At 37.6% G+C, this 24,720-nt stretch overlaps 1 protein-coding gene across 1 annotated transcript in view; it reads left to right on the forward strand.

The window, feature by feature from the left end:
* SLC35F1 (solute carrier family 35 member F1) overlaps window positions 1-24,720 on the forward strand; it is a 430,621-nt gene that overhangs the window by 69,909 nt on the left and 335,992 nt on the right. The gene's annotated exons all lie outside the window — the stretch shown is intronic.

Here is a 24,720-nt window from a genome sequence, read left to right on the forward strand (position 1 = left end):
TTGGGGACATTTCCTGGAGAATCTCTACAAGTGAATTTATTAAATTTTCTTCAGGTTCTGAACCATATGATCTAAATTTTCCAGCAAAATGTTCTGACTAATACCTTACTGAGGTGGCTGCATTTAAACTTCACCTGTCTCTCCATTTGCCTTTCCTTTTTTGTTTCCTTCATTAAACTAAAGAGATTTGGACTAGGTCACCTGGTGTAGGATAATTATATATATAATTTTGCCTTATATTGCACTTTTGTCAACAGACTTGTAATTGTATTTCCTTGATCTTAAGTAGAAGAAGCCAGCAGAATGGTGATGGCCTTCTCTCACCTCACAGACATCCATTCAAAACGTCATTTTATAATCTGCCCTCCAACTGCGGTTTAAACTGCACGAATAAAGTAAAAGCACAATTATTCAAGAAAAAAATCTCTTTGTTTATTTGATAATAACACCAATCCTCCTCTATCTTTATTATTATTAATGATAATAATACTGTTTATTCAGGATTTGCTATGGGGCAGGCTTACGGCCTATTTTCATACAGCTTGCAAATGAAGAATGAGTTTTACATTTTTAAATGATTGAATTGAAAGAATGGTATTTCATGATACGCGAAATTATATGAAATTCAAATGTTTGTGCCCAGAAGTAAAATTTTATTGGCGCACAGCCTGCCCATTTGTTTTTGCATTGTCTGTGACTATTTTTATGTTGCAGTTGCAGAGTTGATGAAAATCATGTACCCACGAAGCTTTAAATATTTATTATTTGGTTCTTTACAGATAAGGTTTGTCAACCCGTACTCTAGACCTTTACTATTACTCTAGACCTAACTATTTACATAGTTAGCTTACTTAATCCTCACAAGAAGTTATGTTGTATGTACGTAATATCCCCTTTCTACAGATGGGTAAACTGAGGCTTAGAAAGCATGAAATAGACCAGAGTGAAACGAGTAGGGAGTAACAACTGGAAGACGTGTCTGTCTGATGTGGACCCCAAGCTCTTCATTGTGACGCTAATTTGCCTCTCTTACTGGCTAAAAACACAATCCATTTCTATAACTAAGTTGCCATCTTCTGCACTGCTTCTTAATTCTCTCCATTCCCATTACATTGGACAGTACATGAATGCACACCCCTGCACAGTAAAGCTGAGCATCATAGAGATCACAATTTAATGTATCTGTTCTTTAATTGAATCTATTAAACTCTGTTGTTGACTGAGCCTTTGGTACAATATATGTGAGAATAAAAGGTCACTGTGCATTTTTCCCTATTCCCTTGGTACATATATGGTGAACTTCCTATATTACATGTTGAGAAAACAAACCAATGTGAATATGAGCTGGAACTGAGTGAGAGGTTTTAATCACAGGAGAATGATTGTAGAGTAAAATTAGTGCTTTGAATTTTGTGCCTGTAACTTAAGCTTTTTTAAGTGAGCAATGATTATAATCATCTAGTTTTGCTATTTTTAATGGCAGTACTTCAGCTAAAAACAAAAACTAGGTAATTCTTAAGTCATTTGGAGGGGCAATGGGTACATGGAGGGAGAAAGTGCTTGGAGACCACTCTCTGAATTTCTAATTCAACTTATATGTCAAAATTTTTGTTATGTAAAAAATATGCAACATTTAAAATGTCATTACATTATACATTTCAAAATGGAGCAACCTGAGATGTTCATTAAGCAGCATAAAAGAGTGTCTGTGGCCATTGAACACCTGTAGCTGTCTGGTATCTGTTTCTCTATATACATGCTTTTAAGCCTATTCTCCATATGTTGTTAAATGTCTTCAAAGAAACTGTGGATGGTACCTGTACCCGTTGACTTATTTCTTTGTAACTTGCAAGTCTTCTGATTAGTAAGAAAAAAAGTTACTTCAATTTTTTAATACATCTTTAAATTGGTAGAAAAATTAAAGTGCATATGCATTCATTTAAATTGGCTGTCTGCCTTAAAGTGAGGTCTTACTTGTGGGTAAGGAACAGAAAGCATCGCTATTTTGAGTGAAATGAGGAAGTTTGTTATAAACATTCTTGTGATATAGCGATGTCTTCTGGAATCCAAAAGCAGTTAGTGTGATGGAGCATCACAACAGATTGAGCAGGGCTGAAAATGTGCGGGCAATATGCTGGAGACACAGGCATGTAAAGAGTTGATTTCCACAGTTAAGTTTATAGTAATTGAAAAATGAACTGGATGCTAAGGGAGCACAGAAGGACACTCCTCATAAATCCACTGCAGTGGGGCTTCTTACAGAAATGTTAACACAACAACAAAAAAACAAGCCTGTGCCTTACACCTAACTGCTTCCTCAGTTTTGGTTTGTTCTGGCAATTAATTGCTGTTTGATCAGGTGTCCTGAAGCAGACTCTGATCCCAGGTTTAGGGTGAGCTCCCATATTCCCATAAAAATCCCCAGATTTGCAATGTAGATGTATGTTCTACCTTGCATGTTCAAGGTCAGGTAAGTTGGGAGCTTATCAACAGTTCCATTTCCCTTTTATGAGTCCTCTATAAGCAGCGGCTTCCATGCCGATTGTATCTCATAAGGAAGCATAGGTATCCCATTATAATCCTGCATTTCATATACTCATGAATATGAAAAGGAAATGTTACTTCCTATGCAGGGGTTACATATGTCTTCAGACCTATTCCCTAAGTATTTTCTCACCTCCTCCTCTTCTCTCCATCTTCCCCACTATCACCCTACACTATGCTAATCTCTTTTCTTGCCTCGACACTGATGTTCTTAGAACCACTGAGTTCCATCACTCCCTCATCAAACTGTAGCTTGAGAGATTTCCTCAAAATACATTCTGATCATATCACTCTTCTGCTTAAAATGCTTCCACGGCTTCATATCATGCTTTGAATAAAAGCAAAAGCCCACAAGGCCCTGCCTGGATGGCTTCTGCCTCCCCCACCCATTTTACCACCTGCACTCACGGCCCTCCCTTCAGATTCCCTGCCTTGGGCTGACTCACCACAGGGCCTTTGCACACTCACTTCCCATCATTAAGCCCTTTTTTTTTTTTTTTTTTTTTAGTTATTACTAATCTTCAGTTGCCAGCAACATAGTTATTGCTTAATAAACACTAGCTGAATGAATGAGTGAAAGAGTAAATGAGTAAACCTATTCTTTGGATTACTTTAGTGTCATTCCTTAAGAATCTTTCACTGATGCCTCTTTCTAGGTCAGGTAATAATTATACTTCGATCAGTGTTATTATTTGATTAATATTACTCTTCCTAACTAGTTGTGAGGTCAGTAAGGACAGGGACTGTGTCTGGTATTTATTCATGTTTGAATCCTCAGCATCTAGCAGGTAGCAGGGGTATAGTAAATATTTTTGGATGAATGGTTAAACTGGAGCAGTGGTACCTGAATTATTTGGAGGAGAAGACTTTCTGTTGGATGCATGATGGGGCTCCTGACCCATGCTATTGTTTTTGGAATTGGGCCAAAAAAGGCAGAAGGCAGTGGAAGAAAATTTGTGGAAGAAATGAAGCAATTCTCTTACAGCTGTAGACCATCTCTGTATGGGCCTCCCAGGGCATGTGTGGATTATGGAGAGGGGGCATTACATCCTCCTACTCCCCATAGTGCAGCCTCATTTCTCCTGAACTGAGGGGAGAGTGAAAACAAGAAAATACACACGCTGGGACACGATCACAGATCTTCCATGGCATTTTCATGGATAATGAAGAGTCTGAAAAACAATGCATCTTCTTCATTAGTAATGTTACTTTTAAAATGATTTACTTTCCCCCCTGCCAGTTACTTTTAGACAACTGCATAGCATGGAGAAACTCAAAGACTGTATTGGACAGGTGCCTTCTGTTTAGCCTCAATATTTCATTAATGAATGCACAAGCATGGTAGTGGAAAAAATCAGAAATAAGTATTTTATTTTAAATTTGCATCTGAAATGTTTAAAAAAGGAAATATACCATAATAGAAAAACAAAGAGAATCTTTAGGGGGAAACACTTATCAGCTAAAGATAATTCCCCTCCCTTCAAGTTTTCACATAGTTCTGCCTTTCTTTATCTAGCAAAAGTAGATAAGTAAACAGTGCCAAGATCACTAGCAATAATTTCTTAATGATTTTAGGAAAAGATGGGACAGTATAAAGCATGGACATTGAAACCAGACTGACCTAGGTTCAAATCTGGGCTCTGCCACTTACCACTTGAATAATCTTTGGTGCTTTCTTTTATCTCACTGAGTCTTGATTTACACACACACACACACACACACACACACACACACAAAATGAGGACATTCTTAGTACCCTTCTCTGTAAGTCTGTTTTTTATTGTAAAATTATGGGACTCTATTAAATTGAACCAATGCGTAGTATTTGAAATATAGTAAGCACTCAATAAAAACTAAATAACATTAATGTTCCTTATTTCCATACCTGAGGTTTAGAAGAGGTGGTTCTTTGATCTTAGGGTCTCAATAAGAGAGTCCCCACTCTTCTAATACAGAGGATTTTTTCCCGTTACTGAGATTTTAAGGCCATGGCTATATCTCCAAACTAAAGAATGGTAAAGAGTCTTGCTTTTCCACAGAAATCCTGTGCTAGATCATATAACAAGAAAACTCATGCTCTTAGTAACAAATAGCAACCATTAGAGGATCTTGGGAATGGTCAAGTAAGTTCAAAAACAAGAGCACAGATACATGGATATCATGGACATGAATCTTCATGTAGAAGAAATATCTCATTTTAAATTTTTCTTTAGGTCACCTTAACTCCATCATTGAGCAGGCCACCTCTCATCTTTTAGAGCAGATGTGAAATTTAGCTGCAGTTGTAATTGAAAGGTCTCTTCCCCCAAGGGTTCTGCAGAAGAACCTAGAGTCTTAGTGAGAATGAAAGCATCTGGAGGCACTGAGGTCTTTGATTATTGGTCCACACTTGTTTTCTCTGAAATACACTTTGCTAGCCTTCTTCACTCATACTGATTTTCTTCCAACTCTTGACTCTTAGCCTCCTGAGATGCTGCATGCTGCCATCCCTTCTACGGTCCTTAAACATCCTTAAGATTAATTTTCTTCCACTTGACCTAGTACCCTTATTCAAAAAAGGCCACCCTTTCCCCCCACCTGAAGGATCATCTTTGTCATAAATCAGGTGTCTATATATGCATGGGTCTGTTTCTAGCCTCTTTCCATTCATCTGTCTATGCTTGGGTCAGTTCCACACTGCCTTAAGTATTATAACCTTATAACAAGTTCTTCTTCAGGAGTGCTTTAGCTGTTCTTGGACTTTTAATTGCGTATCAATTTTAGAATAAGTTTTTCAGTGTTCACCAAGAATTCTTATTGGAATTGCCTTGAATCTGGTAATTTAATTTTGGCAGAACTGATGTTTCTACAACATTTTGTCTTCCAATCTATGAACAAGGTATTTAGGGCTTTAAATTCTTTCAATAAGGTTATATGGCTTTCAGCATTAACATCTTGAATTTCTTTTATCAGATTTATTCTTAGGTATTTGGTACAATTGTAAGTGTTATCTTTTTTAAATTTTACTTTTTGTTTGTTGCCAGTTGATAGATAACACTCACTATTTTGTATTTTGAAATTCATTTATTATATATAATAGCTTCTTAGTAGATTTTTTGTGGGGGATTTTCTGCATGCAAAGTGATGATGTCTATGAATAGTAAATTTTCTTTCTTATGTCTTTTATTTGCACTGGCCTCCGATACAATGATGAATGAGAATGATGGCAGTAGGTATTTTTGCTTTGCTTTCAAACTCAGAGAAATGCTTTCAAGAATTGGCTGGAGTTTTCTTTATGGGCAGGTTTAATAATATATTCTATATCTTTGCTACATATGGGAGTATCCAGATTTTATTCTTTCTTTGTGTAAGATTGATAAGTTGTGTTTTTTTTCAGGAAATTCGTTCATTTTATCTAGATTGTCCAGTTTATTTGCAAAAATTGTCTATAATATCTTTATCTTTTGAATATTTGTAGGATCTGTACTGATTTTTTTCTTTTTCATACCTGATATTGGCAATTTTTTGTCACATTATCCTTTTTGACCAGCTTTCCTTTTAAAGCAATAATTTTTAGTTTTGTTGATTTTCTCTAATGTACATTTACCCTACTTCATTGATTTCTGCTCTTTTATTAATTATTTTTTTCTTCTACTTTCTTTAGCTGTTGTTCTTTTTATAGCTTCTTGAGTTTGAAATCTAAATCATTGATTTTCATCTTTTCTAATATACACATTCAATGATGCAATATTTCTTCTAAACTCTACTTTAGCTGTTTCCTAAAAGTTTAAATTATTTTCTAGTTTCCATTGTGGTATTTTCTTTGACATTTAAGTTAATTTAGAAGTTAATTTCCCAGCAGTTGGGGATTTTCTGATAATCATATTAGTATTGATTTGTCACTTAATTTCATGGTTTTCAGAGAACATATTCTGAATCATTTCAGCTCTTTAAAAATTGGTGAGGCTTGCTTTATGATGTAGCTTATGGTCAGTTTTGATTAATATTCTATGCACACTTGAAAAGAATGTGTATTTCTAAATATTATCATTTTCTATATATTCTATGTCTATTATGTTAGGTCAGATTTATTGTGTTGTTCTGATTTCTATATTCTGAGTTATCTTTTGTCTGCTTCTTCAACTTATTATATAGAAAGATGTGTTAAAGTCTCCCATAAGGATTATGGGTTTGTCTATTTTTCCTTTAATTCTGTTTATTTTTGCTTTACATAATTTGAAGGTGTTATTGAGTGCATACAAATTTAGATTTATGTCTTTCAGATGGGTTTTCTCCTTTAGCATTATAAATTACCCCTCTAAACTCTAGTGATGCCTTGTGTCTTAAAGTCTACTTTGACAGGCATTATAAAAACCTTACCAGCTTTTTATTTTTTGTTGTTATAGCTAATGTTTGTATGGTATATATTTTCATCCTTACATGTTTTAGTGTTTATATTTCCTTATATAGAGGTGTGTCTCTTGAAAAGAGTGTATATTTGAGTTAGCTTTTAAAATTTTAATAGATAATTTGAAGTCCTATAGAAGAAACAACTTTTTGTGAAAGCATGGGAAAGTAATGTTATTTTTTAACTTTTTGTGTTTGACTTATAATTGATGAAAATATATTCAAATTTCATGTAATTTGAATGCCACTTTAATTTAATTGAAATTATTTAACTATTCAAGAATGATTACAATTTGAGATTATGTTTGAAATAGAAGTTATAAAAATAGAGCTCAGAGAAGAAAGCTGAAAAGAGAATAGAAAAACTTTTAAGGGTTGTTTGCTTACATTGAAAAAAGCTAAAGCAATAAAAGTGAGAAAACTTGGTTGAGCATGATACACATAAAATTCAAGAATAGGACATCACAAAACTTTTAAAAATGAGGATCTAATTATTGATCAAAGCAATGAAAATAAACCAGAAATTTATTTTCATCAAATTCATAACTTTAACAGGTGAGGTGAAATGCATTGTTTTACTTAATGAAGATTGAATTACTGTTTAGACATTGGTGGGAGTCTCCCTTTGTCTCTTGCCCTGGTTCTGGCAAAGGTTTGGGGATGCCGTGGGGATGCTGGATGCTCTTCTTTCAATTCCCTTCCCCAAGTACTCAGGCTCTCCGCCTCCTTCTAGGACATCCAGCATGGTCTCCGCATGGATTTAGGGTTTTATCAGCATTTGCATCACAAAGTCTGGTTACCTGCTTTAGAAATGGGATGGGGTGAGGTAGAAGCAAGGGAATCTAGACGGAATAAAGGCAAATTAATTCTACAATAATGTACCTCAAGGATATGAGCCCCTTGAAAAGTCAAGCAAAGTCTATCCTCTGCTAGATGCATGAAAATTAAACTGTGAATCATTTTGTGCCAGGCAGTTCTCCAAAATGCATTATTTTAGTTTTTTCCAATAGCAATTTTTGTTGCCAATACAAGATTATAAATTTTGCAGTCTAGGCAATGCATTTTCTATTGCTGAGGAAAAAATAGCTTTTCTTTCAGGAGATTTGAAGCCTGAGGTGTAGTATCATTCAGAAAGGAATGACTAGGATGCCCAGCTCCTCAGAGAGGAGAGTGCTGCAGCCCTCCATCCCTGCATCCAGCTCCCTTGGAGAGCCCTGCAGCCTTCCATCCCTGCATCCAGCTCCCTTGGAGAGCCCTGCAGCCCTCCATCCCTGCATCCAGTTCCCTTGGAGAGCCCTGCAGCCCTCCATCCCTGCATCCAGTTCCCTTGGAGAGCCCTGCAGCCCTCCATCCCTGTATCCAGCTCCCTTGGAGAGCCCTGCAGCCCTCCATCCTGCATCCAGCCCCCTTTCAAGAGCCCTGCAGCCCTCCATCCCTGTATCCAGCTCCCTTGGAGAGCCCTGCAGCCCTCCATCCTGCATCCAGCCCCCTTTCAAGAGCCCTGCAGCCCTCCATCCCTGTATCCAGCTCCCTTGGAGAGCCCTGCAGCCCTCCATCCCTGCATCCAGCTCCCTTGGGGAGCCCTGCAGGCCTCCATCCCTGTATCCAGCTCCCTTGGAGAGCCCTGCAGGCCTCCATCCCTGCATCCAGCTCCCTTGGAGAGCCCTGCAGCCCTCCATCCCTGTATCCAGCTCCCTTGGAGAGCCCTGCAGCCCTCCATCCCTGTATCCAGCTCCCTTGGAGAGCCCTGCAGCCCTCCATCCTGCATCCAGCCCCCTTTCGAGAGCAGTGATGAGAACAAGAGCTCCATGGCCAGGGACTTTGTGGGCCGGGTCACTAACAAGTGCCCAGTTCCAGCACGTACAGAGGGAAGAGCCCAGCATTAGGAATTGTGTGTAAAGCAATAGTGTCTCGTTTGAATCGCTTAGAGCTTCAATATGATTTTTTTCCAAGGTGGGAGGCAAGGTGGTGGGTTTTCTGTTTGCAGTCAGTTCACATCTATCTCAGTACAGCAAGCCTATCTATAATAATATAATGCCATAATCGAGTCTACATTTCTTAACTTAGTTTGAATCAGAAATTTAACAATCTGTCTACACCATAGAAGACCTCTCTTAAGAGAAAAACAGAAGGGAAACCTAACTAGAATATAGTGAAGCTCATAAATCTCCCAGTCTGTTTGTGACCGCGCATCAGGAAATGAATCAAGATGATGTTTCTCTGGAGAGACATCAGGAGTATGGAAATTGTTTCAGTGATATTCTGTGAATATCAGACATAGATGTTCCTGTTAATATTGACCAACTTGACCTTAAAGTCTGTTTGATCTCTTTAATATTGAGAAATGCACCAACACAGAACGTTTCCCTTAAAGAAGATTAAAAACCATGGCTTCATAAAGTGGGGGAAAGTTAGTTTCCTAAGATTTATTATCAGTGTGCTATTGTGTGAGCAAGGAAGTCGATAGTACCCATGGGGCCCACTTGACTTAAATCCCATATAATTCTTGGCCAGTGATCTCTCATTGATCACCTCTGTAAGGGCCCCTGCATCCAGTGGCACCCCGTTCTCTACTTCCCCACGGCCCTGTAGTGGATTGTGGCAAATAGCAGGTCTCTGACTCTATACGGAACAGTCGACATGAATAGCATCCTTGAACCATTTTTAGCTGAACACATTTTACTCTTTTCTCTGTCCCAGAATGGGAGACCTTCTCTGTACTGTCAAACTTGTTCACTGTGCTTTCCGAGAAACTGTCAGCGGTGGGGGAAGTGTTTGCCACTTGTAGCCTGTCAGATAATTTGGGATTCTTCTGCATGTAAAGTGGCATGTCTGGAAGATAAAAGCCTCCTACTCAAAATTATTTGAGAAGATTTTATTTCAGCATTCAATTTTGGGACATCCTGAAGCCCCTTCAGTTCACTGAGGTAGTTTAAAAAGTGGAAAGTGACAGCTGGCATTTTTCGTTTCCCTTAGCTAAAAGCTGGTGGCTTCCATTTTAAGAACACCAGAATCATTAATTCTTTTTTTAAAAGCCGTCAGGTGAAGATTCTTCATCCCGTTCTACTACTACCATTTTTTAGTGCATGATTAGGATTCTGAATCCTGAGATTTGGAGTTGGAGTTCTTTCTCAGCTGGACCTATGTCCTAAGGAACTTCCCTCTCATTCTGGAGGCAGACTGTTGGGAAGCTGCATAGTCTTAAATGAGAATCTCCCACTTGGGTTGAGTTTTCTAGTATGCTCCTCCTTCCCTCCCCCGAGTAGGTATCTTCTTTGCCTTATCTAGTAGTTAAATTTCTAATAGGAATTACTGGATAACTGAAGAATTACATTATTTCAATAATTTCAAGATTTACAACAGTAATAGGACATTCTGCTGTAAAAAATAATGCAGCTCAAAGCAGCCCCTCAATTGCTCGTTGATTGCATTTGCATCATAATTTTTGGTTTACAGATGTTTGCAAGGTACACAGCTCATTTAATTCTTGCAATTACCTTGGGAACAAGTGCCTACTGTGTGTCCGCCTTGTGTTAGGCACTGTGGGATGCATGTAAAAGGTGAAGGGGTACCTTTAGTCCTTTTGAAACTGTTCTTACCTTAATAATGTTAGCATTATTAATAGAACAGAATAGAATAGAGGGTGCGTGGCCGGGGAAGAGGCAGTCCAGACGAGGGTGGGATGGCTGATGTCTCTGTATTGGCTTTAATTGGGATGGCAGTCCCATCCACCCAGTCGGCTGGTCCAGCCACCCTGTCTGCCACCGCTTCTCCTATAAATCTTTATGAACAATCAGGATTTGGTGAGATTTGGCCAAAGTGGGAGGATTGGTGGTGTTATCCCCAAAAATCAAAAATAAGGTGTGAAGTTATAAATTGGGTGTTTAGTGATTCTTACCTTTTTTTTTTTATGATTAGAGAAATAACTGGATATTCTGATTGCAGAAATTATTAAAAATGCAGGAAAATGTAAAGAAGAAAATAAAAACCATTTATAGCCAGGACCAGATCAAGACATTCAGAGATGTTAAGCAAAGAATAGAAGAAATAAAACCTTCAGCCCATGTTTGTTATTTAAGAATGAAACCAATAATAAATTATATAGTAAATCTAAAAATCCAACCATGCTCTGATTTTACACGCGGTGACTAATTCACTGTTTTTAAAAAATTATTAGAACAGTTGTGAGGTTTACAGAAGCAGCATACAGAATACAAAGTTCCCATATATATATTTTTAAGTCATGATGTTCTTTCAGAAAAGAACCTGGCCACCTACTGAGTGATCCGGTGTCACTTCCTGCTTCACAACCCAAAGAGAAGCACTGTTTCTATTTTGGTGTGTGCTCTTCTAGAATTTTTCTCTTATAGATGGAAATAATTTTTTACAATTAAATTTGGATACTGAACATGTTTTTTATCCTGTATTTTTACTTCCTACATTGTGAGGCTATTCCATGCCATTGAGAAACCTTTGGAGATAATTTTAATGGCTGAAGCATGGCTATATTTAACTAGTTCCTGTTTCCAGTTTTGTATGCTAAAATTAGGTTCTCTGAACTACCTGCTATGTATGTCTTTTAATACATCCCATATTTTTATTTGTGAAAAGTTACCTAGGTCTCATTTATATGCCCACCAATAAGTCTGTCTCTCAGTCAGTACCTTTGCCAATCCAAGTGGTATTATTTTAAAAAGAAATAAAAAGCAATTTTTCTCATATGAAGGATAAAATAGCACCTTGTATTATTTCACATTTATTTGATTAATAGTGGGGTATTTTTTCCATGTATTTATTTGCCATATTCCTACTTGTGTCTGTTAATGTCCTCTGAGCATTTTTTCTCATTAATAAGAGCTATTCTGTATTAAAGATATCCACCTATTTTTTTTACAATTATTAGAAATCCTTTATCTCTGTTTTTCTTTAACCTTTAATTTTATGGCATATTTAATGTAGAAAGATTTAAATTAATATAGTTAAATTTATTAATATGTTCTCTAGCAATTGTTCATTACTTAGAGAGCCCTGTGCTGACATCTGTTAAACTAGATTTTTTTCCTTTACTTTTTAACTTCTGTATACTTTCTGACTAATACTTTGCTTTACACAGGAGATTTATATTATCATTTACTAGTTATTTGTCATCATTGAATTTGAAGTTTATGGCGAGAGAATGGTTTAAAAAGAGTAAAAGATCATCATTCTGTGTCTTCTTTTAATATTTAATATTCTGGAGCAGGTATGGATTTTGCAACCACTGCTTTAACGTTCTCTCTCCCTATTGCCTTCCTTTGCATTTGTTTCCCTTTTCGTCTCTCACATTCCCACATTAATCACTTGATAAACGCAAAAATCTATCCTTGGTACCCCCATCTAGGCAGGTCTGATGACCTTGGCTACAGACAGAATTATTTAGGAAATTTAACTACTCTGTACATAATATGCCTTTCTGAGCAAAAGAATTTGTTGACTTTTGGAGTCTATTAAAAATTTTCCTATTCAGCTCCATCTACTTTTGTGTAAGAGAGATTTTTAATGGAACAGCTTAAGGTTAGTTTTTAAATGCCATGAAGAAATAATCAGAAATGAAATATTTTTAAAGCTAGGATAGAGCAGAGAGAAATTTCATTTCTTATTTTGAAATTAATTTGTAACCTTTCCAGGACTCATCGGTATTTTCAAGAGTATTTTAGTTTCATTAGCTTCACCCAACTACAATCCATATCAGAAAAATGGGGTTTTTGTAGAGGGCACAGGGCCAGGCTTCATTTCTGGTCAGATCATACCATAATGATGCCACTTATTCAACCATAAAATCTTGTGGACGTGCACTGAACATCTGCACATAATGCAGCCATTCATGCTCAGAAGGCCGAGGATCTGTGAGCTCGGTCTTTCTCTCTGTCTGCCTCAGAAGTTTCAACTGCCTGGGAGAGACGTGCTAACAGTCCATTAGCCTAATGAGTCAATCCATAGAAATATGCTCTCTCTGCCCTCATGGGTGCCTGGTTGGACTGGGGCACAGCCAACATGTATTTAGTTCCTCTGGAGCCTGAACAGCAGCCCCTTCCTCCTTGAACCCCATACCCCGAGCACTGCTTGGACATATGACTTCCTATGGTAATGTTTACCCCTAACCACATGCTCTGCATAACCTATAGCCAAAGTATATTTGAATTTTTTTGAAATCACCTCAGTTTCTTGAACAGATGTTGTTATAGAAGTACCAGTTCAATGAAAAGCAGCTTAATACAGATCTCTAATTCCAGACTTTGTAAATGTTTCTTTTCATTTATCAAGTTACTAGATTTTTATTGAACACCTACTGCTTGCCACACATGCAAATCTAGTGGTCAGTAAAGACATTTTAGTTATTTTATATCTTCAGCATGATTCACGTACAACAGAAGAATCTGGAGTCATCTGTTGAAAACTTTCCTTTATTATATTCCCAGAGGACAACTCAGCTTTCACCTATTCATAATTATAGTATAATTTAGATCATAGCCTTATGAAAGGCCTGAGAAATCTGAGCAGTCTCATTTCTGACTGTTGACCCCATCTTGTTTGTTTTTAATTAGCTTTCTCATTTCATTAAACGGAAATGTATTTTACATTTACCCATAATGTGCAATGCTTTCCTCAATCCATACTTGCAGTGAGTAAATGTGATATGAAGGACAGGTAGTTCCAGTCCAGATCTAGTTTTTTGTATTAGTCTTCTATTGCTCCATAACCAATTAACACAAATTTATCAGCTTGAAACAACCCAACTTTATCTCATAGCTGTGTAGGTCAAAAGTCCAAGTGACTTTGGCTGGGTCTCACAAGACAGAAATCAAGATGTCAGCTGGTCTGGGCTCTTACCTGGGGACTTTCAGGGAGAATGTGCATCCATCCTTACTCAGGTTGTAGGCAGAATTCGGTTCCTTGCAGTTGCAGGACTGAGGGCCCTGGTTCCTTTCTGTCAGCCAGGGGCCTCTCTCAGTTTCATCAGACTGCCTACGTTTCCCAACCCGTATCAGCCATCCATCTTCAAACCTGCAATGTCACGTTGCTTTGAACCTTCACACACTTTGAATCTCTCTGACTTTCCCTCTGCTATGTACCTCTTCTGATGCCAGCCAGAAAAGGTCTCATGTGATTGCATCAGACCCAACTGGATAATCTAGGACGATCTCTTGGTTTTAGAGTCTGTAACCTTAACTCCATTTATAAAGTCCCTTTGCCATGAAACATAACTTATTCATAGCTTCTGGGGATTAGCACATGAACAGAGAGTTAAACTCTTTGTTCAAAGCCCAGCAGCTAATAATGTTAGCATTGGAACTTAAGCTCAGTCTGTCTTTAAAGCCTGATTTCTAAGCTACTACACTAATATGGTTTTTCTGTGAGAAAAACAGTGTAAGACTGTTGATTGATTGAATATCTGTCCATTGGCATAATGAAATAATTTGGTAAAATTAAATTTCATCAGAATCCTTAGAGATTCCTCCCCAATTTAAGATAGATGATAACATATATACATTTTTTAATAACTTCTGCATCAGAAATTTATATTCTTTATTTTCCTTTCAATTTTCAGGCATACCATTTAATATGACTTAAAGCATTATTACAAGGTGAATATCCGTGCCTTGTCATTGGTGTATTTGGCAAGTCAATAGATATTTCAGTCTATAAGTCAAATTTGATAACACCAGGATTCTGGGAATTAGAATAACTCTTAGAGGTCTTCTCCCTTGATTTCTCACCTAATGGAGAAATCTCCTTTGCAATATTGCTGACCCTTTAACCTCATCCAGCTTGACATTTCTCTTTCTACTAGTATTCTAACAGTGTCACAGAGTTTATTATTTTGCAAAGTAGGTATTCTTACTAGTGAATAGCTTTAATACTCATTTCTTCTTTCATTAAAGAAATATCTTCCTCCTTCTACTTTCCACCGCTGATATTTTTATAAACTTTAGGAAAAATTCCAAATGTATTCTCATTAGGAGGATGAATTGAACAGATCCAAATGTTTTGCTAAATACCAGTGAGGACCTTTGAGAATTTGAGGAATTCAACAAAGACAGGGATGTTGTTTTGTATGCCTAGTGCCTAGGACTTGACACATGACAGGTGTTAAATAAATATTTATTGAATGAGTGAAGCAACAAATGGATGATAAATTTACATTTTCACATACACAAGTGGGCAGACATATTCAAGTTCTGCTATAAAAATGGCCAAATATATTCTTAAGACATTTTGGTGGTTTGAATGAATTGTATGTATCATAAAACCCAGCATTCTTTATTTGAAGGTGTGTGAGAAATGAAAGTAATTTTATTTTTTTTCCACAAGAGTAGACAATCACTGTTGAATACATTCTAAATAAAATGAAATATCCTGGAAGATTCATTAATTCTGGTTCTCATCTTTGGAGAAACAAGTTGTGGTAGTTAGGTACAGGTGTCAACTTGGCCAGGTGAAGATGCCTAGTTTTGTTGCTGTGGACATGAGGCAATGGCATGTGAACCTCATCTGTTGCTGATTACATCTGCAGTTGGCTAGGAGGTGTGCCTGCTGCAGTGAATGATGTTTTATTTAATTGGCTAGTGTGTAAATGAGAGAGCTCAAGTAGCACAGCCCAAGCAGCTCAGCATACCTCATCTCAGCACTTGCAGCTCAGCCCAGGCCTTTGGATATGCAGAAAGGAATCACCCCACAGAAAGTTGTTGGAGCCCGGAGACCTGGAGAGAAGGCCAGCAGAGATCGCCCCGTGCCTTCCCATGTAAGAAAGAATCTCAGTTGAAAGTTAGCTGCCTTTCCTCTGGAGAAATATATGTTCTAAATAAATCCCCTTTTATTGAATGCCAATCCATCTGTGGTGTGTTGCATTCCGGCAGCTAGCAAACCAGAACACAAGTGTTCTCCAAGGCTAAGTGAACATTATAAAGATTTTCATGCTCATTTATTACCTCCATATTTTTAGTATATGAATAATTGTCTGCTGAGTTTGATATCTTTTTTCCTTGAAAGCTCCACATTTAAGACAAGAGTATGAAAACTCCATATTTAAATATATTTTTTAAATGTTCACAGGGAACATTTCAGTGTTAAAATTTTGCAATGATTTGGCATAAATTTCAGAATTAGTTGAGTGCAAATGTAAAACCTTGCAAATTAAAAAAAAAATCTTTCCAGTTTAAATAATGGTCTAGCAACATCATAGTAAGCCCTGTCTCAAGTGATTTTTGTTATCAGAGACAATGTCTAAACATATACAAAAATTTAAATATTTTTCATGACATGAGATCTGAGTGAAAGAATATGAGATATGATAAAAATGTTATCAGAAAGAAGAAACTCAAGATTATTTTTGAGAACTAAAAAGTCCAGTCATTCATACATGTGTCCCAAACATATGATTATTAGATTAGTTGTATGTTATTCCAGTTGTGTGGGATTTCTCAAAGTTTACTTTATACTTCCTCTTGACTATGAAGCTAAACTTATGCCATATTGCTGTCTCCGCACACAATATTTGGATTCTGCACAGCGAATCAACTAGTATGCATATTGTTCCACTAATTCATTTAGAAGGAAAGAGAACCTTGCAGGAACTGGCAGTGAGGCTCTCTTAAATTATATCTAAAGAGATTCGATTATAAAATATCAGATGGATCTCAGTGTAAAATAGTTTAGGATGCATGACACTTCAAGGCTCTGTTATTTCAAAATATCCTTTGCTATGGCATGACTGAGTCCCTGTGTGTGTGTCAGCATGGGACGGTGTGGCACTTGTAACTGTTTGTATCCCAGAAAATCATGTTCTTGAACTGGATCCATTCTTGTGAGTGCTGAACCCTTTGTAAGTAGGAGCTTTTGATGAGGGTACTTCAGTTAAGGTGTGACCCACCTCATGTATGTGTAAGAATGTCTTAATCCTCCTACTAAAGTCCTTTATAAATGGAATGAATTCAGAGAGAGAGAGAGAAGGAAAGCCATGGAAGCCAGAAGCTGAGAGCGGTGGAACCTGGAGGAGAAGCCCTCATGTGCCTTGTCGTGAGACAAGAGTCCAGGATCGCCGGTATCCAGTCTTTGGGAAGAAAGCATTGCCTTGATGATGACTGATTTGGACATTTTCATGGCCTCGAAAACTGTAAGCAAATAAATTCCCATTGCTTAAATGGAGCCATTTCATAGTATTACTTTAATCAGCTTAAGAAACTAAAACAGGCTGCCTGAAGAGGTTAAAATGACTTTTCTCCATCAAGAATAATGAAAAGAGGATTGTTTCTGAGATTCTAGACAAAGTTATCACCATAGTTACTGTGATAACATGAAAGTCACAGGCCCAGGCACAGGAGGTTCTGGAAGGTTCAGGCTCCTGCTTCCACAGTGGCGTGTCGTCCATATGGCTGGGTGAGCCAGGGGTGGTTTTTCACATGGTACAAGGTATGGTTGGAGGTATGGGACCTGACATGCTTCTCAATGGACATTTCTGGATATTAAATAAGAATGAGTCTTCTAAATGTTGAGAGAGAATCATAGGCAGAGGAAACCTAAATTATAACCCAATTTTTTCATCTGTGAAATGGAGCAATCATAGTGGCTACTCTGTGAGGTTATGAAGATGAAATGAGTTAATATACATAAAGCCCTTGAGTTATATTTCATACCTAATTTTATGTTAATAATTTGTATTCTTTTTTCTTTTAAAAATTGTTATATTTAATTGTTATAAAGGTTCAGACCTCACAAAACTTGATGCTGTCCTGGTCTGGTAGACAGAAACAGAGAAAACAAAATAAAATTAAAGGCAGAGATAGGGTAGGAGGAGAGGTTCAAGGCTGAGTCAGCCTCAGTGCCCTTTTCTATCTGATGGGGCAGTGATAGCTTAGCTACCTCACAGGGCTATTGTGGGCTCACGTAATAATGCACATGAAAGTAACTTAAAAATGTAAATCAGTAAGATATTATTTTCATTATTATTTAGTAGTTATATGCAGGCCCTGTATTTTGAAAATGCCATAAGCAATTTGGATAAATGTATACCAGGCCATCTTCCATTCATTTTCTTCAGCTAAGAATGTATTTCCTCTTGAAAGTTGATAATTTCACAACATAATTTAATATCCAGAGAGCACTAGTTTGAAAATTTTATTTTTGTTCATTTTGGATCCTGAAATTGAGTGAACTGTCTATATGTTCTTGTGGAGATAATATCAGCAAAAGATTTTTTGGTTCCAGTTAGCATAAAGAAATTTTGTTGTATAATAGAGTTTTAACAATGATAGAAAGTACTTGGTTAAATTGTGGATATTTTGCTTATTGTATGATAGTTAAATCCTTATAAAATAAGCTTACTGGGTGGGCCACAGTGGCTTAGCAGGCAGAGTTCTCGCCTGCCATGGCAGAGACCCAGGTTCAATTCCTAGTGCCTGCCCCTGCAAAAAAATAAAATAAAGTAAAAAATAAGCTTACCATTAGTTTGAAAATCTAATTGCTAATCACACTAGATTCTGTTATACTATCACCTGAAAAATCAGGTAAACTCGACGAAAAATTCATTCTACAAATGAATTTTTAAGGTCATTTATGTACCAGGGATGGTTTAGTTGTGAATATTCAGAAGCAAGTACAGTATGGCCCTTGCTATCCAAGGGGATGCAGTCTAAGGTAGAGAAACAGAGAAATAAAAATTAAGCAACCTGATAAATGTGACAGAGTGCTAGGGTTCTCCAAGAGGAAAGTGATCTAAATTAGACTGGTGGATCTGAGAAGGGTTCCCAGAGGAGGTGGTACAGAGAGATGGTTTGAGGAGTGACTAGAAAGAGAGGCATTCTGGAGCAGGTAGGTGGGGAAGGCATGACCGTGTGGAACTGCCCTGTGTTTTCAGAGGACTGCCCGCAGCCTGGTCTGATGCGTGGCTGCTTACACACACACAAGGTTGTGGAAAAGAGACTAAACAGAGCCAGTCACAAGGAAGCCCCAGTGTGACGTTTATGGGCCTGTTATTCTAGAAGCTCTAGAAATTTCTATTCTAGAAATTTTAAAAGACCATGTCTTCCTTCTTTCTATCAGTGAAGCCACCTTTCTCCCACTCGCATGGATTTGAAATCATGGTGTCTTTATGGTTCCTCTCTCTGATGCTCCCCCAGCCATTTAAACTTTCCTTTTAATTCACCCTCCATGGTGTCTCTAGGCATTCCCTTTTTTCCCTAGTCTTACTCTGTTTGCCCTAGTTTAGACTCTCATCTTTCTACAGTGGGACCACAACTGGGTCTCCTATATGCTTCCCCTACTTTCGTTTTTCCTCTGCTCCAGCCTCTTCTCCCTATCCTGAGTTAATCTACTTAAATCATTTTGGCATGAGAAAGCAATAGAAATTCACTATTACTCAGAGTGTTCTCCCAAATACAATAAATAAGTACTGGTTTGGATTGAAATGAATTAGACACCTCTTAACTCGGCTCTCAGCCCAGCCAGCCGCCCAGCCATGGCTCTCTTCTTCCTTATATCCACTGCTGGTCCGGCCACGGTTCTCAGCATTATTCCAGGGGTGCACTCCTGTTATGGGGCTGCATCTTCTTTCACTTGCTGCTTTGGCCGCACATAGCCCAGCCCATCTTGGCCTGTATGTACTGCCTAGAGTATTAAGGTTTTATCATCATATTTGATTTCTTCAAAGATATTTCAAGCTCCTTGAGGGGAGACTTTATGAGATCATATGGAAAGCACTTACTACAATGCATGGGGCATAGTAGATGCTCAATTATTATTATCATGTTTTAGTTTGTCTTCAAGATATTGTGTCTTTGCATCCTTGGAGCACCTACTAAGAGTTCCTCAAAAAGATGGGCTCTCTATTGCGTGGGATGATCATAATTACTAGAAATGTCTGACCAATTATTGAAAGTTATGAGCAAAACAGAGTTATGAAGTTCTTCTCTTGTGATTTTAGATTTAAAAAAGTGCTTGATTCACACATGCTCTTCAATAGAATTTTTTATTCTTAAAGCATATCTTATTAAAAAGTACATATTTATTGCAAAAGTTTCCGGGAATATAAAGTATACATAATAAAAAATGAATATTCTTCCATTACCACCCCCTGAATTCCCTCCCCAGAGGTAACTCTTGAGAAGTGTCGCTCTTTAACCAATCTGTTACGCTGATGGTAAAATGGTGATGATTTCCAGATACGGCCAAATTAATCAACTGAATCATCTAAGAAATATGCTCATTATTTTCTTAATTCTCAAGAAAGAGAACATTTTATTTAGTAATAAGTGAATTTATTTGGTCTACATTTGTTAATTCAACAAAATCATTTATTGACCACCTCCTGTGTAGTAGGCATAGTACTAGACCGTGCAGAGCCTTCTTTCTGCCATTTGGCTATAATGCCCCTGGTTGTAGTGACTTTACATGGCACCACTCATTGCTGATGCCTCATGTTCTGCTCAAGTTGAACTCTGAGTATTAAAGGACAGTCCAGCCATTGTTAACCAGAGCCCATTCTTTCTAATGACGTACACCAAAGTTGGCTTTCCTTACCTTTCCATCCATGCGCATGCTGTCCTAATGTGCGCATGGCTTTCTCTACCCATTGTATTGGATTTCTGTTGCTGCATTCCACATTGCCACAAATATAGTGACTGAAAATGCCACCATTCATTATCTTACAATTTCTGTGGGTCAGAAGTCCAGGAATGGGTTAGCAAGTTCCTCTGTTCAGGGTCTCACCAGGAGAGGCTGTGGCTCTCATCTGGAGCACAGGGTCTTCTTGGCTTGTTCAGGTTTTTAGCAGAATTCAGTTTCTTGGGATTGTAGGAATGAGGTCCTCATTTTCTTGCTAGCCTTTGGCAGGGGCTGTTCTCAGCAACTTGAAGCCACCTACAGTTCCTGTTGTCCCCATAGATGTTCTCACAACACAGATACCTGCTCTCTTTCAGGCCTGCAAAACTGTGTCTTTTTTCTGTCTTCCAGTCCCCTTCCAGTCGCTATGACAGTCTTATGTAATTGTGACCTGATGAGGGCAACAACTATCCCATCATATTTCAGCTTCCACCTGTACTCGAAGGGAGAGGATTATGTAGTACTTGTACACCTGGGAGCCGGAATCTGGGGGATCATTTTAGAATTGTCTCCCACACCCATGTAAAACATTGATATGTTGGAGTAAATACTTGAATTAATTGCAGGTTTGACATTTAAAAACCAAGCAGAGCCCAGATTATGGGGAGGTTTACTCCTAGATGTGGAGTGTATGACTGCCGTCCTCTCTTGGCACTGAGATGGGCCATAGGACTGACCCTTTAGAACATTTTAATGTTCTTGCTGCAGGCTGAGGACTAAGGCTAAGGATGAAAATTCAGTGTGTGATTTAGAAAGATTAAAGTAGGATAAGAGAACCTTTTCTGGAATTTTACTTGGAGGGACAGACAGGATTTATACTTATCTACAGTGTTAGTGACAGACCAGATTAGACCTAAGCAGATGGTCAGTGACAACTGCAGATGGTAACAGCCTCATTTAAAAAAATCTGTCTGTTGCTGTAGGGAATAACAATCTTTAATATTTTGCTTCCACTGTCCAAATTTCCTCTGGAGTTTGGTTTCTTTGTACTTTTCCTCCAAATCTGGCTCTTCCACTCATGTTTTCATTTCTGTTAACAACAAGAACTAGAGACCCATGTAAAGAAGTTCAGTTGGCACTACTATAATTATTAAACATACCACATTGGGGAAAATACAGACAGCCCTTAAAAACATTTACTGTCTATGATTCTCCTTTGGCATTTATGCACTGCTCTCACATGCCACTTATTTCCTGTATGTCTGGTCAACAGATCAAGTGAAAGAGATATATTGTGTCACTTTTCGTGGGTAGAATTACTCATTTATTCATGTACCTGGCATTGTGCTATGTGTTAGAGATCCAGCAGAGAATATGGCAGACATGATGCCATCCTTCAAGGACAGAGAATAGAAAGACAGATGAAAGAGATATTAATGATCGTTGTGTCCTTTTATTCTCTAAAATTAGATGTTGCATTTATTTTACAGATGGTCAGATGATAATGCAGAAAGGAATCAAGGATACCTGAGATGAGGGTATGGGTCAAGACATATTAGCTATCAAATTCCAGAGTGCTAACTGGTCCGGTGTCGTCAAGGCCACTCACCACTTTTAAATCTAAGGAAAGCAATGTAAAGTTGGTTTCGGAAAATAAAATAGGAATGAAAGACAAGCAGAAAACACCTATCTACTCTTCTCCTTCCACTTCTGTGCCCCACACTAATGCAATTGGGTGATTTTGTCCAGGATCACAATTAATTAGAGACAAGACAGCAATTTGAATCAGGGATTTATGCCTCTGAATCCCGTCGTCTTTTGGCTACAGCTCTGTGAAATACTTGAACGCTCTCTGTTCTTTAGTCCTTTGTTGCTATTTTCAAGTTCACTTATAATTATCCACACAGTAAAATGACTTTTGAATGGGACGATCTCATTCCCTAAGGACAAATTGTATTCTGATTTTCTTAGAAGATTTTTAGTTCAAATGGGTCTACCCATATTTTCAGATATTTTCTCTTAGATTGATGTTCCACCTATGTCCCACTGAAGAGTAAATTTTGCTAGTGTAGGCATCTAGCTTCTACACAATATTGTTGCTATATTTACCAGGAAATTTGCATACTGAAGAAGTCATGACTTGCAAATTTACTGGTTGCCTATTTGACAGTCAACCAGTGTACCTTCCTGAAGGTAGAAATCATGTGCCCGTGTAATGCTTATATTGTTATTTGAGGGTTCTTTTTAAAATAAAATGTACTTGATAGGTGGGAGTTGACTAAAAAAATAATCCTTCTCGACTAAATTTTATTTTGATAGTACATGGAGGAAGTTTAATGTTCATTAATTCCAGAGTCTGACGTGGTATATCTTCCTTGGTGATCCCACATGTGTCTGCAGCCTAGTTCTGCATATGAATCCAAGGTTAATTGATGTTTTGCCACAAGTGTTCTATTCAGGAACCTCTTATTGATTTGTGTTATCTCAGAACAGTAATGCCACTTATTTTTACCTGTCTCCTCATAAAAAATGACAGCAGCGCCTTCAATATTATTGCATTGCCTGAAGTAATGATTTATAAAAATGCTCTTAATGTTTCCAAGTCTAACTAACACATCTTTGTGATAATGACAAACAGGGAAACTAAAAGTGATTTATGATAATTCTAGAATGACCTCCTTTATTCTTAGTAATTTTTACCATTTTATTAGGCCTAATTTATGTGGTCTATCAATAAATAGGTGCAAAAAAAAACGTTGGTTTGCTAATGCACACAAAAGGTCAAAAATATAATCTGTTTACTCAGTAAGCATAAAGTAATGTCATATCTTCAATGCTTTTGCTATTCTTTTTCCAGTTTTATTTTTCCTATCAGACACTCAAAATGCGTTAGTCGTTCAGTTGTTCACAGCAGTTCTCTCAAAACCAATGTGAAGTGAGTAGACGTTATTAAAGAAGATAATCTTTCGCCTCCCTAATCCCATAGCTCACGAATGATGCACATAAAACCTAAAACAACTCCTCTGTTCTCCAACTCCCACAAACACAGAGACAAGCCGACAGTATACTTTAGGCCGGTGGTTCTAATTGGGGACTATTTTTACCCTCCCAGGCCCTCAAGAGACATTTGGCAATGTCTAGAGATATTTTTGATGGTCACATGTTAGGGAGTTGCTATTGACATCTAATGGGTAGAAGCCAGGAATGTTGCAAAACATCCTACAATGCACAGGACAGCCCTGCAAAGCAAAGTATCATCCATTTGAAAATGTCAGTAATGCCATGGTTGAGAAAGCTTAGAGGCAAATGGCCTGAGCTGAGAGGCAGGAGATATCAGATAGGTGTTTTTTTGTTGTTGTGTCTTTCATTTCTTATAGGCCAATCAGAAAATAAAAGTGCTTGAATTTTTAGAATGAACGCCTTATATGTATCATAAAGTTTTAAAAAATAATGTTAATATTTTTAATGTTTTTGTGCTTATTTGAAGCTATTATGCATTCCCAGAAAAGCCAGGTTCTTTAAAAGTATCGCTAGGTGGAATCTTTTTAATGAAACAATTAATGAATGTGACTCACCCATTGTGAGTCACATTGTGGATGGTAACATTTGATTAGATGGTTTCCTTGGAGATAACTCCACCCATTCAAGGTGGGGTTGCTTACTGGAACCCTTTAAGAGGGAACCATTTTGAAAAGAACCCACAGAACCACACAGCCAGAGACCTTTGGAGATGCAGAAGGAAGGAGCCCCCAGGAAATCCTTATGAAATTAGGAGAGAAAGTAAGCAGATGCCGGCCATGTGACTTCCCAGCTGACAGAGCTGTTGTGGACAGCATCAGCCTTTATTGAGTGAAGGTAACCTCTTGTTGGTGCCTTAATTTGTACATTTTCATGGCCTTAGAACTGTAAGCTTGCAACTTAATAAATTCCCTTTTTAAAAACTGTTCCATTTCTGGTATATTGCATCCCAGCAATTTATGAACTAAAACACTTGTTAACAACAGAGTGAATAGCATGCACAGACCTTCAAGAGAAAGAAATCTGTAAGGAAAGAATTAGGAAAACATCTTTTTTGATGTTTCACTATTATCAAAAGTGTTATCTTCTTACTAATAACATCACTGACCAAGAAGAGAGTAAAAAAGAATTGCGAAGCCAAAGAAAAGGAGAGGAAAAGATAGCAAAATATGTAGGTGTTTGTTTATTAACCAGATT

This window comes from Tamandua tetradactyla, chromosome 5 (assembly GCF_023851605.1).
Source record: "Tamandua tetradactyla isolate mTamTet1 chromosome 5, mTamTet1.pri, whole genome shotgun sequence".
Taxonomy (NCBI): Eukaryota; Metazoa; Chordata; class Mammalia; order Pilosa; family Myrmecophagidae; genus Tamandua; species Tamandua tetradactyla.